This window comes from Ceratotherium simum, chromosome 34 (genome assembly GCF_057802395.1).
Source record: "Ceratotherium simum simum isolate JZ-2026a chromosome 34, ASM5780239v1, whole genome shotgun sequence".
Lineage (NCBI taxonomy): Eukaryota > Metazoa > Chordata > Mammalia > Perissodactyla > Rhinocerotidae > Ceratotherium > Ceratotherium simum.
The window spans coordinates 867,490-881,519 of NC_141933.1; positions in this window are offsets into that span (position 1 = coordinate 867,490).

Here is a 14,030-nt window from a genome sequence, read left to right on the forward strand (position 1 = left end):
CAGGGGCAGGCAGGGTGGCCCGGTCTGGCTCCAAAGGGCTATGCGGCTTTGTGGACGCTGGGAACCCGGTGCCATGGGGAGGCTCACGGGTCTATGGGTGGGGGCCAGGACCCAGGCCGACGGGTGTGTGAATGACATGGGCCTGCACTCCTTACGCCCCTAGAAAGGCAGGGAGGCCATAGGTCAGTCAGTGTCCATGCTCCCGGTACGGGGCACAGGCCGTGTCCCCTGACCCGTCTGAGTCACCAGCCTGGCCCTCAGAGCGGGGCATGCCCTGGGTGTCCGAGGCTGGGCTGAGCCACCCAGGCAGAAGGCACTGATCAGCCACCCGGAGTTTGCAGCCCTGGGTCCTCCAGGCCACAGCACGTCCCTGCCCCAGGGTTAATGCCCCTTCCCAGGCGCATCCCCTATAAGATGATGCCCAGGGCCACTGCTGGGGTCCGGGGCGGCTGTAACTGCCCATGCTGGCATCCGTGCTGGCCTGGTTGCACTGGGCTTCCTCCTGGGGCCCAACTTGAACCATCAGACACAGGCAACCAGGCCACCCTCCTGTCCCCTGAAAATCCAACCCAGGCTTATGCCTCAGGAGGCCCTGGGCCTGGCACCTGCTCACTGAGGTCTGAGGTTTCCTGGCTCTCGAGGGACCCGTGGGGAGGGAGTCCGGAGTCAGGGGAGGGGTGGGGCTGGTGACTTGGCCTCAAAGATCAGGGTCCTAGGGCTGGCCCAGTGGTGTAGTGGTTAAGATCTCACGATCTGCTTCAGCAGCCTAGGGATCTCAGGTTTGGATCCCAGGTGCGGACCTACACACCACTCATCAAGCCATGCTGTGGCGGCATCCCACATACAAAATAGAGGAAGATGGGCACAGACGTTAGTCCGGGGGCAATCTTCCTCAAGAAAAAAGAGGAGGATTGGCAACAGATGTTAGCTCAGGGCCAATCTTCCTTACCAAAAAAAAAAAATCAAAGTCCTCTTTTCCTGTGACCTCCCAGACCCAGCAGGTACTGTGGAGGGGTAGGGGGCTGGGGATCCTTTAGAGTAGCTGGCAGTGACCCCGCCCTCCTGCTCTCGGGGGCTTCCCGCTCAGTAAGGGGCAGCACAGGGGAAGGGGCGAGGCTGCGACAAGCCGCTGCCTCTCCAAGCCTCAGTCTCCTGATCTGAAAAGGGGTTTGTGAAAATCCTTGCAGAAACGGGATCACACGGGCAGGGGACTCGCAGTCAGGATGCCGTGCGCACAAGAAGGGGCACACCTGGGGGCGCGCCTGGCCCAGGGTCCCCAGGGGCTGCACAACATGTGCGTGGGCCGCTGCCTGCCCCCAAGCAGATCTGTAAAACGAGACCAGCGAGAGTGCTGGGGTCCGGCCCTGGCGGGAGCTCCCACGTTGCCACAGAGACAGGAGGGTGGGGAGGGATGCAGGAACGGGGTGGAGGCCCTGGCAGGTCCCAGAGCATCGCTCTTGCGGTCACCACTATCGCCAGGCCGCTGACTCATTCCGGCCACTCTGATTCGGGACAGGAAGCCAGCGTCAGATAGCCCCTGTTTGTCAGGGGTGATTGGACCCAGGTGAGGACGAAACATCTGGCCTGCCGGGATCCGGCCGTGAGCAGGGCCCCCTGAGCAGAGAGGACCCCACAGGTGGAGGTGCAGCCTGGGTATCCCTGCCCATGGGCCACTCCTCCGAGAGTCCAGCGCTCCCCTCTTGGGGGCAGGGGTGAAGATGGGGCCTGGGCCCTGGGACCGCCGACCAAGGGCAGCGTGCCCCTCACAGCTCTCTCCTCAGAAGCCTGATGTGACAGAAGCAGCCCCCAGCTCCCTCTGAGGTCTCCTCGCCTCGGCAGAGCCCCTGCGCTGCCCCCGCTCCTCTCCCCTCCTGCTCCTCTGACACCCGTCAGTAAAGGAGGGGCCCCCGGCCTGACCCCAACCCGGACACTGACCCCAGCCCAGGCCAGCCCGGCTGTTACTGGCCAGGGTGACCAGGGCGGAGGACACTGGTTTCAACATTGCCTGCCCCCGGCTGGGATTTCCCCCACCCTAGGGCTTGTCACTTCCATTCCAGTTTCTGGGCACGGCTGAGGTCCCAAGGCAGATGACTCCCAGCGCTCTTGGGATCGCAGGTCCTGGCTGGCAGGACCTGGGGGGGCCGCTCCCTCTCTGCAGGAGCTCTCAGGCCGGCTGTTCCCAGCCTTCCTTCTCCTCCACGAGGCTGCGGGGCAGGGCGGGGCCTCTGTCCTGGGGAGGCCAGGCATGGCTTTAGGGGTGAGGGGGCAGCTTCAGCCCTTCCTATGCTGGATTCTGGGGTTGGTGTCCCCTCTCCAGGACCAGGAGCTGAGCACAGACTGTCCTTCTGGAGCGGCCAGGCAGCTGGGACCCAGGCCTCCCTTACAACCCGGTGCCCTCCAGGAGGCTGCCATGTGGGCACATCTCCAACCCAGAGGTCCACACCTGCACCCCAAGTGCCAGGTTCCCCCAACCCCCTTCCCCAGGGAACAGGCCAGGCCTGGACCAGCCACGCATCTCAAAGTGGAGGGTGGGTAGTGGCTGCTGTTGTCTAGTGGAGCAGACGGCTATCTCCAGACCCCACCGGACCCTGTTTGCAGGCCCGTCTCGGTGGCCCTGAGTACGGGGCTGGCTGCTCCAATGCCCTGACAAAGACTAGCCCTGGCAGGAGTGCCTGGCAGGCCGGGCACATGTCTTTGTTCAATCCTTTAAAAAACCTAAACCCCTGAGTGGTAGGAACTGTGGTAATCCCCACTTTGCGGATGACACAGGAGGGAGATGCCTGGCCAGGGAGAGGCCGGCCGGAACTCGAACCCAGGACCAGGGCTCCAGACTCTGGGAGAAGGCAGTATCCTGGGTCTAGCACCCACCAGCAGTGTGGTCCTGGGCCAGCGCATCACCCTCTCTGTGCCTCGGGCTCCTCATCTGGAAAACGGTGATCGTAGGACCCGCTGCTGGGAGGACTGTTGCTCCAAAGATGAAATGAGTCAATGAACAGGCGAAGCATCCTCTGAGCTGTGTCTGGTCCCAGGAAGTGTCCCCCGCCACCCTCGAGGGGTCTGCCACCCCCTGGCCCCTGAGACTTTGGGTGAGTCAAGGGGCCCCACCAAGCTCCTGCTTCCTGATCCGTGAAACTGGGCGATGACGACACACTGGTCCTTTCTTGGACTTTTTGCACATTTTAACAAACCTGGAATTGCAGTCCCTCATGCATCAAATCGTGCACCATCACAGTTCATCGGGCAGCACCTTCCTCTCCCGGCAGCACCTAAAATCATGGCACACTTTCTGATCAATGGGGGCTTAATGTCCATGACTCGCAGTTGCGCCTGACATTCGGAGGTCGCCAGGAGGGTCAAGGGCTGTGGCCCAGGCTGGCCCCCCCAACAAGCAGCTGCCGTGACCGCTGGCGTCACAGATCGATGATAAACTGGGCAGTTTGGGGCAAGGTTCCTGCATCTCCACGTGAGAGAGAATGATCTGAGCCGGGAGGAGGAAATGGCTGGGGCTCTGGCCAGGAAGGCTCTGCGTGCGGCTGGGAACCTGGGAACCGCTGATAGCCCACAGGATTTATCGAGGTTGTTGACACAAAGGGCAGGCTTGGCCACAGATTTTCTCCAAGCCAGGAACTTCCTCGATAAGGAGGAAGGTGCCCCAATCCCCCGTGCTTTGCTCTGGGGCTGAGGGACAACCATCCGGGGTGAAACCCATAGGTGGGGCCAGCCTCCGGGCGAGGGAGAGACCCTCCCTCTATGGGCTAGGGGGCGTGCTCCAGAAAGGGAGTGGAGAGTAAATTTGGTTTTATGGTGGGGCCACACTGATTTGGAACCTTCTTGCACGCATTTATTTATCTGAATCACTGGGCAAACAGAATTCCTCCCGAGATCTGGCCTGGCTACTGAAGCCCTGAACCCCAAGATCGATGGTTCTGGCCCAAGGAGCAGTACCCCTCACCCACATCCACAGTGACGCCCACCACCCGCTGCAGACGTGGCTCCCGCGGCCGAGCTCCTCTCTGCCCAGGCCCGGGGTGAGCAGTGCTCGGTGCTGGGATCCCTTGTCTCCCTGGGCCAACTCCTAGCAGCCCAGCCTGCCTCCTCCCTCCTGGCCACTCCTCCGTCCTCATTCCCCTCCTCCCCCCACCAGGAAACACAAAGGCCCCTGAACCCCCTCCACCGCATACCTCCTTCCTCAGCCTCAGCTCAGTGGTCACCCTCCCACCTCCTGTGCCCCAGGCGCCCTCAGAGAACTCAATGGAGGCCACAGACCACCCCCCCAAATGCTCTCCAATCTGACACTAATTTTGGAGTGAGGGGTGTTCACAGACCCTGGGGCAGATCTGCAGATCCAGATCCCCTTCGGAGACCCGTGCCCAGCCAGTTTCCTCTGCCCTGCCTCACCGCCTGACCCCAATAGCCCTGAGGGTCTGTGACAGTGGGAGGGGGTCGGGGGGGCTGAGGGGGCATTGTCCGTTGGGGTTGTTCCCTGAAGGTGAGCACATCTGTGTCCCTCCTGCCTCCATAGACAGCCTGGGCACCAGGGTCAGGGTGCGACTGACACGCTGCTCAGAATCCCCCTCCCCTCCCTAAGGCCGCTGGACCAGCCGCTGCCCCAAGCACCACCTTCCGCCATCCACAGCGCTGCTTCCCAGCCTGCCGTGGGGCCTGCCGGCGTCTGTCCAATGCTGCGGCTTTTTTCAGTATAAGAGGAATTTTTTCAATATAAAATCATACTCATAAAAATTGAAGCACCACTTTTGGGTCTATCCCCAAAAGAAGTGACAGCAGAGTCTTGAAGAGATATTTGCACACCCATGTTCACAGCAGAATGATGCACAATAGCTAAAAGGTGGAAGTAATCCGAGTGTCTGGCAACAGAGGAATAGATGAACAAAATGTGGTCCATCCATACGGTGGAATATTATCCAGCCTTAGAAAAGAGGGAAATTCTGGCACCTGCTACCACATCGATGGACCTTGAGGACATTATGGTGAGTGAAATGAGCCTGTCACAAAGGAACAAATACTGTGTGATCCCTCCCATATGAAGTCTCCAGAGTCATCAAACTCAGAGAGACAGAAAGTAGGATGGTGGGGGCCAGGGGCTGGGGAGGGGTGTGGTGGTTAATGTTTAATGGGGGCAGAGTTTCAGTTTGGGAAGATGGAAAGTTCTGGAGATGGGTGGTGGTGACGGTTGCACAACAATGTGAATGTGCTTAACGCCACAGAACTATACACCCAAAAATGGTTAAGATGGTAAAATTTGTTACGTGTATTTGCCACAATTTTTAAAAACTGGAAAAAACTAAAGCAAAAGTTGCCACCCCCACCTTGAGAAAATACCTGTTAATGCATAATTTGGTGTAGGTCTTTGCAGACCTTGATAGGAGGCACACTCTTCTGAGCCCCACCATTGGTGGTGGCACCTTGGGCATCCTTCTCATCCCATGGCTTAGCCCCTCCTCACCCAGAGGGGCTTCTTCCCGTCCAGTTCTCCTGGTTTTATGGAATATAAATAAACTGGCCACGTCTCCAGGGACGTTCACAAAAGTAATGCTTAGAAGGGAACTGAGCCACAGAGGCCTGGGCCGGCACCCCTGAAATACCTGGGGAGCTGAGTCTTCCCAGAGCTGGATGGATCCCAGCTCTAAGAGCACAGGTGCCCGGGGCACCCATTTTGGGGGCCGGAAACCCAGAGGTGCTGGAACCACCCTGCCTGGGCTCCCACTTGGCAAACACAAGCTGAGTGCGTACACATACACTCGTGCCTGGAATCTCTGAAGAATGCACAGATAAATAGCCGCAGGTGCCGTGTGCACAGCTGCTCTGAATCACTGCCCCACAGCCGGGTTAGGGGTGGGCCTCGGCCACAACGCGCTCGGCCCAGAGCTAGGAGGGACAACACCGTGTACACCCAGAGGGACCAGGGACAAAAGACAGGCCGTGATCCTGGGAGAGAAAGCTCATCAGACAGTAAGACTCATGCCTGGTATGACCTCAGATTTGCAAAGATGTGAACAGAAAGACGCCGAAGGAAATCGTGTAATGTCGGCTCAGCTGTGGGTGGCAGGCAGTGGAGGGGTGTTCCTTCCTCTGAAAACAAGTGCACCAGCAACAGAACTGAAACATTGTGGCTCGAATGGAAACATTGTAGCTAGAACTGAAACGTTGTGGCAGTACACCGCTACACAGTCACACACACACCCCATGAAATAGACACAAACGTGCAAACACGCACACAACACACATGTGCAAATACACATGTGCGCACACACACACGCACACACGGCGGCTGCAAACCACTGGGCTTCAGCTGTACAGAGGGAAGGGGAGGCATTTAGCACAGGCTCCTCAGTGATTCCTTGTCACTGCAGCTGTGTGCACCCTGCCCACAGCCCCTGCACTGTGTCCCCTGCACAGTGGTCTCCACACCGTAACAGTTCTCTGACTGAATTGGCTGTCTCTCTCCCCTCAGCCACCTAGGTCCTCACCTGCACTGTAGAGTTGGAGTGTGCAGAGGGGTACTGGGGACCCCTGCATCCTCCCTGGACAGACCCTGAGCTTCTGGCTGGCACTGCGGAGGTTGAGTGGGGAGTTCTCAGGAACCCTGACAACACCCCCGCCATCCCAGCTACACTCCCAAGGCCAGACACCCCCTCTGAGCCCCAACCTGGGGGCTGAGGCCGCACAGACGCAGGGATAGCAGGAGGCCCCGACAGGGTGACCCTCAGGTGGCCCATATCAGGGGTTCAGGCTGGGCTGGGAAGCCCTACTCCTGTGGCCAAGGTTGTGGCAGGTACCAGGGACCACATGCCCTTGAGCTGAGGAGGTTCCGCAAGCAGAGAGATAAAGGGGCCACTTTGAGAGCCTCCACTCCCTTCACCCATGGACCCCAATCCCTTCCCAGACAGGAAGCCATCCCTCAAGTGGCTCTTCACTTCCCTCCTCACTCCCTGCTCCCTCTTTGTGCTGGGGCCCCTCTCCTCATCCTCAACCCTGTCCCCGGCTTTCCCCTGGGATAACAAGTGACCCCACTGAGGGGGCAGAGGGCTCCGTCAGCACAGGTGCCCTCTGGGAAGGAGATATGTTCGATTCCAGAGGGTCCCGGCTATAAGTGAGCTTCAGAGGACATTCCCGGTCTGCAGACGTCCTTACAAGTCCACGTTTGGGCCAGACCCCAGCATCCTTCTCCCTCCAGGACTTCTGCTCCGTCTGGGGTGACCAACAGCCTGGTTTGCTCAGAACCATGCTGGTTCTAAAGCTGAAACCCCACGTCCCAGGCGACCCCTCATCCCCCGGGAACCAGGACAGCTGGTCAACCTGGCCCTGCCAGCTGGACTCGCCCCCACCACTCAGGAAGCCTGCTCCCTCATCTGACCAGTGTTCCGGTCAGTCTTCTCCGTTTGGGCCATGCTGGCAGGAGTGAGGTGGAGTCTCGTCGCAGTTTTGTTTGCAGTTCCCTGACGGCCATAATGCTGAGCACCTTCCAGCGTGTTCTTTGGCATTTGGGGCACATATTCAAGTCCTTTGCCCATTTTTTTTTTAATTGGATTGTTTTTCTTTTCTTGTTGATTTGTAGGAGTTCTTTATATGTACTTGATACAAGTTCCTTGTCAGAAATTTGTACTGTAAATATCTTTTTTAAATAGTGTCTTTTGATGTAGTTTTTAATTTTGATGGAGGTCCAATTTATCAAGTTTTTTCCTTTATAGCTGCTCTTTTCATGTTCTGTTTAAGGAGCTTTGCCTATCTCAGAGTCCTGAGGACATGCTCTCACGTTTTCTCCTAGGAGTTTTATTGTTTTACATTTCACATTTAGGACCGTGATCCAGTTAGAATCAACTTCTGTATGTGGCGTAAAGTCGGGTCAGGTTCGTGTTTCTCTGTTCCGAAATCCAGTGGCCCACACACTGCTGGTTTTCACTGGTGTGTTCATCAAGAATCAAGCGGCCTGTTTCTGGCTCCCTATTCTGTCCCGTTGATCCACGCTTCTGTGTTTGGATCAGTGCCACTCTGATTCACAACGTCTTGAAAGTGATGGGGAAGTTCTCTAACTTTGCTCTTCTTCAAGACTGCCCTGGTATTCAAGGTCTGTTGCATGGCCATGTATGTTTTAGAATGACCTTGTCAATGTCGGAAAAAAGCAAAAACAACTGGGGTTTTGATTGGGATCAAGCTACAGATAGTTTGCGGAGAACTAATGTTTTGACAAGACTGAGTCTTCTAATCTATTAACGTGATGTATCTCTCAACTTATTTTGGTCTTTTAAAATTTCTTTCAGCAATTCTTTGCAGTTTTCAGTAGAGATCTTGCATCTTTTGTTCAACTTATTCCTAAGTATTTGAAGTTTTTTTATGCTGTTTTCCAGTAGTTTGTTATATATTTATTGTGTTGGAATACATTTTTTTTTTTTTGTATATTGACTATATTAGGCTGAATCATGGCCCCCAAAAGATGCCCAGGTCCTCATCCCTGGAACATACGAATGTCACCTTACGTGATAAAAGGACTTTGCGGATGTGATTTAGTTAAGCGTCTCGAGATGGGAGATTACCCTGGATTGTCTGGGTGGGCCTGATGACATCACAGGGGTCCTGTGGAAGGGAGGCAGGGAGATAGGAGAAAGAACCAGAGGAAGCAGAATCGGAGAGAGAGACGACACACCAACGGCTGTGACGATGGAGGAAGGGGCCACGAGCCGGGGAACGCAGGCGGCCCTTAGAGGCTGGAAAAGGCGAGGAACAGACTCTCCCCTGGAGCCTCCAGAAGGAGCAGAGTCCATCTTTTCATACTTCTGGCCTCCGGAACTGTAGGGTAGTAATTTCTGTGTTGCTTTAAGCCACCAAGTTTGTGGTCATTTGTTACAGCAGCGATAGGAAACTAATGCAGTCGTGGTTGTCTTGGTCATGATTATATAGAACAAGTCCTAAGACTCTGCACCTAGATGCAGCTTAACCGATCATCATCCCTTATAGAAAATCTAAGTGGCAAACTTAAAAAAAAAGTCTAAGATGCAAAGTGATATCTTTTAGGGGTCCTGAACCCTGACACACAGTTTATTGCTGTTTCTTGAGAAGGTCCCATTGCCCGTTTCACAGACTCAGGGAGGCAGAGGGGAGGTGGGGAGGAGGAGAGGGACCGGGAGCTAACTACGCTGCTAACTCACCAATCATACCGTTTTGCTTTGTTCGAATTTTTGTTATCAATCTTCAGTTGTATTTTCGTTCGAGCCCATGGCTGGTATAACCTCTTGTCTGCGGAATTAGTGGCAGTTTCCCCTGGGGCCTAACATAAGATTAATTTTTGTGACCATCCTTTGGATGCCTAAAAGTGAAGACATGTCATCTGTATTAGGGAATAAGGTTTGAAACGTGTGAATAAATAAATCTTTTTAATCACATAATTCAAGTCTTCTCTGTTTGTCTGTTGGTCCAGCTTGCCCACTGTGTCTGTCATGGGTAGGAGACTATAACTGAACTTTTTTCAAATTCTCTGTGCTTTTTTCGACATTGACTTCATTTTTTTATTAGGGTATACAGTCACATGTCACCTAACGGCAGGGACACCTTCTGAGAAATGCGTCGTTAGGCAATTTCGTCATTGTGTGAACATCACAGAATGTACTTACACACACCTAGGTGGTGTGACCTACTACACACCTAGGCTGACGGTACTAATCTTATGAGACCACCATCACATATGCGGTCCCTCGTTGACCGAAATGTCCTTATGTGGTGCATGACTACAGTTTACATACAGTAAAATTCACTGCTGTTGTGTAGAGTTCTGCACGTTTTGACAAATGCACTCAGTCGTGTAACCACCACCACCACCCGGGAGCAGGTCACTGGATCATATGGCAAGTGTATGTCTAACTTACAATAGACTGCCCAACTATCTTCCAGCATCGCCGTACCATCTTGCGTCCCACCAGCAATGTATGAGTCTAGCTGCTGCGAGTCCTCTCCATTCTAATAGACGTGTTGTGGGATCTCAGTGGTTTTAGTCTGAATTTCTCTAACGGCTTTTGATGCTGAGGATGCTCTCATGTACTTATTTGCCATTCATCATCCATATGTCTTCTTTGGTGAAGAATCCATCAAAACTTTTGCCAATTTTTAAATTGAATTGTTTGCTTTCTTGTTGTTGAGTTTTGAAAAATCTTTATATGCTCTGAATACAAGTTCTTTAGTCAGATATGTGACTTGTAAATATTTTCTCCCAGTCTATGACATTCTCTTCACAGAGTCTTTCAAAGAGCAGAAGTGTTTTTTTTTGTTTGTTTGTTTTCTTTGTGAGGAAGATCAGCCCTGAGCTAACATCCGATGCTAATCCTCCTCCTAACATCTGTGCCCATCTTCCTCCACTTTATGTGGGACGCCGCCACAGTATGGCTTGACAAGCGGTGCGTTGGTGCGGGACCAGGATCCAAAACTGCGAACCCCAGGCTGCCGAGGTGGAGCGCTTACACGCTTAACTGCTGCACCACCGGGCCAGCCCCAAGAGCAGAACTATGATGAAACCCAATTTACCAATTGCTTCTTTCATGGGTCTTGCTTTTGGTGACATAGCTAAGAAATCTTTGCCTAACCCAACGTCACCAAGATTCTCTCCTATGTTTTCTTCTAGAAGTTCTATAATTTTAGGTTTTACATTTAGATCCTTGATCCATTTTGAGTTGATTTGTATATGAGGTGTGAGGTGTGGATTGAGTTCCTTTTCTTTCTTTCTTTTTGTTTTTCTTTTTTGCTGGTGGATGTCCAATTGTTTCAGCGTCATTTGCTGAAAAGACAGTTTACCATATTCTGATGCTGGTTTTTTTCAATTAAGCTTTTTGTTTTGAGATAGTTGTAGATTCACATGAAGCCATAAGAAATAATCCAGACAGATTCCAGCCTCCCTCAGTGGTAACATCTTACACAACTGTAGGGATCGCAGCCCAGCTGTTGACATCGATACTGTCAAGACAGAACATTCCCAGCCCCACGGGGTCCCTCACGCTGTCCTGTCATACGACAACACTTCCCTCCCATTCCCACCACCCTCTTAGCCCCCGGCAACCACAAATCTGTTCTCTATTTCTATAATTTCATCATTTCAAGAACGTTATATAACCTTTTTTCGTTATATCGACTTTTCTCATGCAGCGTAATTCCCTGAAGATCCATCCAGATTGTTTTGTGTGTATACTTCATTGTTTTTTTATTGCTGGGCAGTGTTCCACGGTGTGGGTGCACCACACTTGACCTGTCACCTGTTGAAGGACATGTGGGTTGTTTCCAGTTTGGGGCTATTACAAAGAAAGCTTCTATAAGTGTTCGTGTGCAGGCTTTGGTGTGAATATCAGTTTTCATTTCTCTGGGATAAACGCCCAAGGGTGTGATTGCTGGGTCGTGTGGTAGTTGCAGGTTTAGATTTTTAAGAGCCTGCTAACTCATCCAGAGTGGCTGTACTGGTTTATTACATCCCCATCAGCAGCGACTGAGCCCGGTTCTCCCATCCTCTCCAGCGTCTGGGGTTGTCATGATTTTTTCTTTTACATCTTGATAGGTTTTTCACAACGGCTCATTGTGGCTTTAATTTGCATCTCCCTGGTGAATTTGCATTTCCCTCCAGACTAACGATGTTGAACATCTTTTCACACGCTTGTTGCCATCCATAGGTCCTCTTCAGTGAATTGCTGTTCATGTCTTTTTCCATTTCCTAATGGGATTATTTGATTTTGATGCTGAGTTTTGAGAGTTTGTATAGATTCCAGATACCAATCCTTTGTTGCCTATGTGGTTTGCAAATGTTTTCTCCCAGTCTGGACCTTGTCTTTTCATCCTCCTGACAGAGTCTCACAGAGCAAAAGCTTTCAAGTTTGATGGGGTCCAATTTATCATTTTTTTTTCTTCTATGCATCATGCTTTCAGTGTCAAGTCTAAGAACTCTTTATCTAGCCCTAGATCCTAAAGATTGTCTCCTATTCTTCCTAAAAGTCTTATAGTTTTGCATTTTACATTTAAGTCCACGATCCATTTTGAGTTAGTTCTTGTCTAGGATGTGAAAGTGAGCTCTGGGTTCTTTGTTGTTGTTTATGGATGTCCAGGCGTCCCAGCGACTTGTTGGAAAGACAAACCCTCTTCCATTGAATTGCTTTTGCACCTTTCCCAAAATCAGATGGGCCTGTTTCTGGGTTCTCTGTTCTCCCCCACAGTTCCACATCTCTGCCCTTCTACCAGGACCACAAAGTTGTGAGTATGGCAGCCACATAGTAAGTCTTTAAGTCAGGGCCCTGGTTCCTCCCACTGTATTCTTTCCACAATTGCTTCAGCTATATTCCAGTTCCTCAGTCTTTCCATATAAGTCTTAGAATAATCTTGCCTCTGTCTACAAAAATTCTTTCTGGGATTTTGATAGGAATTTTGTTAAACTTTGATGTGACTTTGAGGAGAATTGACATCTTCATACGTCGAGGCTTCCAATGCGTGAACATAGTATGTCTATCTGTTTGTTTAGAACTTCTTTGATTTCTTTCATCCATATAGTTTTCAGCATACCAGTCCTACACGCATCTTGTTAGATCTACATCTAAGTATTTCATATTATCTGAGCAATCGCAAATGGTATTGTATTTCTAATACAGTGGTCAATGACCACATGGTCATTGCTAGTACATAGAAATACAATTCATTGTTGTATGTTTATCTTGTATCCTTTGAGCTGGCTGAACTGACTTATCAGTTCTCAGATTGTTTTTTGTAGATTACTTAGACTTTTCTGTGTAGACAATTCATTTGCAAACAGGGACAGCTTATTTCTTCCAAAGTATATGCCTTTTATTTCCTTTTCTTGCCTTATTGCACTGACTAGAACTTTCAGCACCATGCTGAATAAGATTGAGGAGAGTGGACATCCTTGTCCTGTTTCCAGGACTAGATGGAAAGCATTCAGCCTTTCCCCATTAAGTTCAATGTTAACAGTAGGCTTTTTTGGTGTGTGTGAGGAAGATCAGCCCTGAACTAACATCCATGCCAATCCTCCTCTTTTTGCTGAGGAAGACCGGCTCTGAGCTAACATCCGTGCCCATCTTCCTCCACTTTATGTGGGACTCCGCCACAGCATGGCTTGGCAAGCAGTGCGTCGGTACGTGCCCAGGATCTGAACCTGGGCCGCCAGCAGCAGAGCGTGTGCATTTAACCACTGTGCCACAGGGCCGGCCCCCGAAGTAGGCTTTTTGTAGATGTTCTTCATCCGGTAGAGGAAGTTCCCTCTATGCCTATTATTCTGAGAGTTTTGTTTTTTTTTTTTTTTTATCATGAATGGGTGTTCAATTTCCTCAAATGCTTTTTCTGCATCAGTTAAGATGCTTGTGTGATTTTCTTCTCTGCCCTGTTAATACGGTGGATTTCATTAATTTTTTGAACATTGAACCAGGCTTGCATATCTGCAATAAACCCCACTTGGTTATAATGTATAATTCTTTTTGTGTACTGGTGAATTCTGTTTGCTGTTAGTTTGTTAAAGATTTTTGTATCTATATTTACAAAGGCAGCCAGCCCTGGTGGTCTCGTGGTTAAGATTCAACACTCTCACTGCCACAGCCAGGATTCGTTTCCCGGTCGGGGAACCACACCACCCGTCTGTCGGTTCTCATGCTGTGGCAGCTGCATGTTGCTGCAGTGCTGACAGCTGTGCCGCTGGTATTTCAAATACCAGCAGGGTCACCCGTGGTGGACAGGTTTCAGTGGAGCTTCCAGACTAAGACAGACTAGGAAGAAGGAATTGGCCACCCACTTCCAAAAATATTGGCCATGAAAACCCTGTGAATAGCAGCACAGCATTGTCTGATGTAGCACTGGAAGGTGAGAGGTGGGCGCAAAAAGACCAGGCAGGGTTCTGCTCTGCTGTCCACAGGGGCACTAGGAGTTGGAATCGACTTGATGACACTAACAACAACAGATTAATGAAGCATGTTGATCTGTAGTTTTTGGTTTGAGTTTTGGATTTTTTGCTACTGTCCATCTGATTATGGTATCTGGATAATACT